Consider the following 6000-nt stretch of genomic DNA (forward strand, 5'->3'; position numbering starts at 1 on the left):
CTGCTCATGGTCACTCAGTTTGGTTTCTGCCAGGGTCACTCAGCTTCTGACCTCATTACACCCTTGGTTCAAATATGGGCAAAAGTTGAAGTCCAGAGGCAGGGTGAGAATGACAGGCCTTGCCATCATTTAACTAAAATGTGGCATCAAAGAGCCCTGGCAAAACCTGGAGTCAATGGGAATCAGGGAGAAAACCCTCTGCTGGTTGGAGTCGTACCTGACACAAAAGGAAGATGGTTGTGGTTTATGGAGGTCAGTCATCTCAGCTCCACGACATCACTGAAGGGGTTCCTCAGGGTAGTGTCCTCGGCCCAACCATCTTCAGCTACTTCACCAATGACCTTCTTTCCATCATAAGGTCAGAAGTGGGGATGTTCGTTGATGATTGGACAATGTTCACCAACATTCACAATTTTTCTTTTATTCATTCATGGGATGTGGCGTCACTGGCTGGTCAGTATTTATTGCCCATCCTTAATTGTTAACCACATTGCTGTGGATCTGGAGTCACATGTAGGCCAGACCAGGTAAGGATGGTAGATTTCCTTCCCTAAAGGGTATTAGTGAACTCGCTGGGCTTATGACAATTGGAATGGTTTCATAGTCATCAGTTGACTTCCAGACATAAACAATATCCAGGCTGACAATTGGCAAGTAACATTCGCACCTCACAAGTGTCAGGCAATGATCATCTCCAAGAAGAAAGAATGTAATCATGGCCTTTGACATTCAAGGCATTACCACTGTTACAATCCCCACCATCAACATCCTGGGGCTACCATTGACCAGAAACTGAGCTGGACTCGCCATATGAATACTGTGGGTCAGAGGCTCGGAATCTTGTGGCACGTATCTCACCTCCTGACCCCTTAAAGCCCACCCACCATCTACAAGGCACAAATCAGGAGTGTGATAGAATACTCTCTACTTGCCTGGATGGATGCAGCTCCAACTACACTCAAGAAGTTTGACACCATCCAGGGCACTGCAGGCTGCTAGATTGCCACCACTTCCACAAAAATTCATTCTCTCCACCATTGGCGAACAGTGGTTGCAGTGTGTACCATCTACAAGATGCATTGCAGGAACTCACCAAGGCTCTTTAATCAGCACCTTTCAAGCCCATTACCACTTCCATATAGAAGCACAAGGACAGCAGACACATGGGAACACCACCATCTGGAAGTTCCCCTCCAAGTCACCATCCTGACATGGAAATATATCACCGTTCCTTCATTGTCGCTGAGTCAAAATCCTGGAACTCCCTCCCTAACTGCACTGTGGGTGCACCTACACATCAGAGACTTCAGAGGTTCAAGAAGACAGCTCACCACCACCTTCCCAAGGGCAATTCTACGATTCTAATTGGGGATGGGCAATAAATACTGACCTAGCCTGTGACACCCACATCCCATAAATGAATGTTTAAAATCATGTGGAAACTGGGACCTGTGCTAGTTTTAGACTGGTATACTTACTGTGTACTCTCCTGGAACAAGTTTCAAATAGCTTTTTCTAAACAAAAAGGCCTTTCCTTCCCAACTGGAAACCCAAGGTCAGGACACCCAAGAGGCAGAGTTACAAGTTCCTGTTGAGTAAATAAGCCCAATTGTGTTTTTATTACACAAGACGTTTATTGATGTTTCAGAGATCACAATCTACAATGCTTTCCATTTTTATCTATTGTCAGGGTTAATATTTTACAGCGTAATTAATTTATGAATTGGGTTTCCAGCATTTTCAACCAGCAATCTAATCAATTGCATTCTATCCAGTTTGTTATTGTAAGCTTAACCCAATTCTCTAGCTAACGAGTGTGTTCCCACTGTCCCATCCCCAAGGCCTGCAATGTTTTCACTACAGCACGGTGCACCTACGTCGGGCATTTATTCTAAACCTGCTTTCACGGGGATAATCCAAAGAACCGCTGTGAGCTTCAGCACATCTATTTCACGTCTGCTTCCCATAATTTATAACACTGAATGTGCGGGGACAATCCTCTTCCTGGTTCTAGCAAGAATAGATTGCGCTAGACTTCAGGACACAGGGAGGTGGGCAGGGTGGACCAATAGGTGGCAAATGCAGCTTAATGTGCAGTCTGGTAGAATGGGGAAGAAAATAAATGCGAAATGGTAAAGTGTAAAGCATCACTGGAAAAGGGGGATCTGAATGGCCAGAAACAAAAGATGACACAGCAAGTTGAATGCAATGAGACAATGTTGGATTTATACAAAACCTTAATTAGGCTACATATGGAATATCATAGAATCCCTACAATGCAGAAGGAGGCCATTTGGCCCATCGAGTCTGCACAAATTTTACCCATTCCTACCCCGTAATCCCACGTATCCACCCCACTAATCTTCACAACTTTGGACACGAAGGGGCAATTTCACATGGCTAATCAGCCTAACCTGCAGATCTTTGGAGTGTGGGAGGAAACCGGAGCACCCGGAGGAAACCCACGCAGACACGGGGAGAATGTGCAAACTCCACACAGACAGTGACCCGAGGCTGGAATTGAACCCGGGCCCCTGGCGCTGTGAGGCAGCAGTGCTAACCACTGTGCTACCGTGCCGCCCATAATCTTGTTTGCTATTAAAATAGCAATGGGATAAAAATGCAACTTATATTCTCTAGAAAGTTGCTAACAATTAGCTATTTTTGAAAAAGGGAATCTTGTGAAAATAAGTGTATGGGTGATCCAGGAGTGGTCTATGAAAAGATGAAGGTTTATATGAGGCGATTGGTGATAAGTTATTGGCACTGATCGGTGAGATGTCAAGAGTACAAAAATAACCAAAAAGTTAGAAATCAATCTTTAGACACAGGAAGTTACAATGTACAATTCTTTTGTCACGGCCCATTGTTAAATCGTTTATTTATATTTTTTCTTTTAAAGAGGAAGTAGTTGCTGGAAAGAAGAGGAATATCAGGCAACATGGGAAGCAGGGCTGAGAGGTCTGACTCTGAGCGATTCTGGAAATTACAACCAATGCCTCTGAAGTTTCCGTTCAGGGGGTGAAGGGCGATGCAGGTTTCAGATCCCTGACTGCAGGGCTGTGCATCCAGTGGGGGCCCCGTTGTTCAAATCAAGATTAAAAAGGGGTGGGAGAGTGGAACGACACAGTGTCCACATTCTCAGAATTGCTGCGGCCGCTGCTTCAACCGTGAAAGCTTTAAAACTCCCAGATCTTTCAAAACGCTGAACGATACAGAGAGCCAGAAGCAGCAGTTGTCCCCATCACTAAACCGGACCCAGACCTACTGCTGGCGAGGGCGCTGAACAATATTACACTGTGCACAGTAAGAAAACCGGCATCCCCACATCAGTGTTACAGTGCAGGGCTGAGACAGGCAGCGAGAGGAGAGGGCTCTTTAAATCAGGGCTACAGCAAATGGACAGACAGAGGAAAAGACAAGGAGCGGAAGAGGTTCACAGCCGAAATGGACCCAGCCCACATCCTGCTCAAATGGAAGAGCAGAATTTAATCCGAATACTCAGCCCTGCGGCTGCAATACAAAACTAGAACTAACCCATCCATCCAATCCGACTAACCCATCCAGTCTCTCTCTAGTTGTGTAACGAAAAATGAGGCAATCATCTAATTTTAAGAAAAAAAAAACTTTATTTTTCATTAACACTGACTTGGCAAATAACACTCCCAATTGTCAAACATTTTGCCTCATCCTAAAGATTTAGAAATGAACCAAGGACAGAGTTACTTTAAAACTAGGAAAATCCAGGCTGCACGTTGTTACAGTCCATTACAATCTGCAGCTGTGTTACAGTCCACTACAACCTGCAGTTATGTTCAGTCCACTACAACTTGCAACTATGTATACAGTCCATTACAATCTACAGCTGTGTTACAACCCATTACACCCTGTACCTTGTTACAGTCCAATACAATCTACAGCTGTGTTACAGTCCACTACAACTTGCAACTATGTATACAGTCCATTGCAATTGGCAGCTGCATTACAGTCGATTACAATCTACAACTGTGTTGCAACCCATTATACCTGTACCTTGTTACAGTTCAATACAACCAGCAGTGTTACATTCCATTACAAGCTCCAACTATGTCATAGTCTATTGCAATCTATGATTCTATGAATCTGCAGTTGTATTACAATCCATTATACAGTCTACGGGTGTGTACAGTCCATTACAATCTACAGATGTGTTACAGTCAGTTACAATTTACAGATGTGTTACAGTCCACTATAATCTACAGATGTGTTACAGTCCATTATAATCTACAGATGTTACAGTCTATTACCATCAGCAGCTGTGTTAGAGTATTTTACAACCTGGTGCTGTGTTACAGCCTGTTACAACCTGGAGCTCTGTTACAGTCCATTACAATCTGAAGCTGTGTTACAGTCCATTGTAACCTACACCGAGTTAGTCGGTTACAGTCAGCACCATGTTGTAGTCTATTACAATCTACACTGAGTTACAGTTTGTTAAAGCTGGCCCGGGTATAGCCTGACCGGAGTTATACCGCCTGTTACAATCTGCAGCCCAGCCTGCACTGAGCCACAATCTCAGTCTGCTGCGTTCTGGTGCCACCTTTTCCCACGGGCATTCCGCCTCCGCTGAACAGCAAGCGCTACTTTGCAAGCGAATAACTCCAGGAAAAATTTTTTCTCAAAAGATCTCCCGAAGCGAACAACTAGAATCCTGCAAAATGGAGAGGAGGGAAGAGCACTTCCCACTGTGTTTTGCATTCTTTTCTCATTGCTCGGAGTAAAACAGCCCAGCTTCCACAATCTTACTCTTTAAAATCTATCACAGGCTCGGGAGCCATTTTTTTGAAGCGATGTTGAATTTTTTTTACAGACAGGGTGGGGTTGGCAGGAACTGCAGGAGAGCCGGGGGGGAGCGGAGGGGGGCAAACTGCTTTTCCCCAATTAAAACCGAAATGGTTACTCAATTCCCTGCACTTTCCCAGCTCTTCCCAGCCTCTGCAGATCCATCCAGAGCGTTTCTGCATCTAACTCATCCCACTGGGGCAAGTCAGAGTTGTCAGGAAACTGTGTGAAACTGACTGGAGCTGTTTTAACGGGAGAAAAACAAGGCGATGCAAAAAGGCAGCAGAGATAAAAGTGGTGAAAGTTCACCTACCAAGAAACAAAGCGAGGTGCCAACCTGATCCTTGAAGTAATATCAAAGTGCAGATGCTCAGTTCTCCACTGCTCTTGTTCACTTTTACTCAATACTTTATATCAACAGGGTGTGAAGGTACAACTGCAATCCTATTGGCCAACGTATACCTAATAACTTCTATTTGAATATGCTAATTTCCAGCTGTCTGATCCAGCCCTTCCTCCAAATACCATCTTCCACCCATCAAAAAAGGGATAAAATATTTTTAAAAAAGAGACAAAGCATATTTTCACAAGAAGGCTAGGAGAGAAAAAAACCAGAGGGCATGGGTTAAGGGTGAAAGGAGAAAAGTTTAAAGGGAATATTAGGGGGGGCTTCTTCACGCAGAGAGTGGTGGGAGTGTGGAATGAGCTGCCGGATAAAGTGGTAAATGCGGGGTCACTTTTAACATTTAAGAAAAACTTGGACGGGTTCATGGATGAGAGGGGTGTGGAGGGATATGGTCCAAGTGCAGGTCAGTGGGACTAGGCAAAAAAATGGTTCGGCACAGACAAGAAGGGCCAAAAGGCCTGTTTCTGAGCTGTAATTTTCTATGGTTCTAAGGGGGTTAACCCACCCCCCCCCCCCCCCAGCATGGATCACCTCAAGCCTGAACCGACAAAGATTTAAAATGATTTGCAAAAGAAGGGAATGTGATGTGAGGTCCGAGCGAGTGGTTGGGGCCTGGAAGGCGCAGCCTGGAGGGTACGGTGGAGGCAGGTTCAATCGAGGCAGATGGCCGGACCAGCAAGTGATAGGCAGAGCTAAGCGATCCCACAACCAGCGGATCAGGTCCAAGCTCGGCAGCCCTGCCACGTCCAGTCATGAATGGTGGTGGACAATTA

General features: G+C 45.1%; 1 protein-coding gene across 2 annotated transcripts in view; it reads right to left on the reverse strand.

The window, feature by feature from the left end:
* The window catches only part of scinlb (scinderin like b), a 40195-nt gene extending 34946 nt beyond the window's left edge, over positions 1-5249 (reverse strand). The window contains exon 1 of one of the 2 annotated variants that reach the window (XM_078218859.1): positions 5135-5249. The gene's annotated coding sequence lies outside the window, so the exon portion shown is untranslated. The remainder of the gene's footprint in view (positions 1-5134) is intronic. The other variant, XM_078218860.1, reaches the window with a different exon arrangement.
* Positions 5250-6000: the final 751 nt, after the last annotated feature.

Source organism: Mustelus asterias, chromosome 8 (genome assembly GCF_964213995.1).
Source record: "Mustelus asterias chromosome 8, sMusAst1.hap1.1, whole genome shotgun sequence".
NCBI lineage: Eukaryota > Metazoa > Chordata > Chondrichthyes > Carcharhiniformes > Triakidae > Mustelus > Mustelus asterias.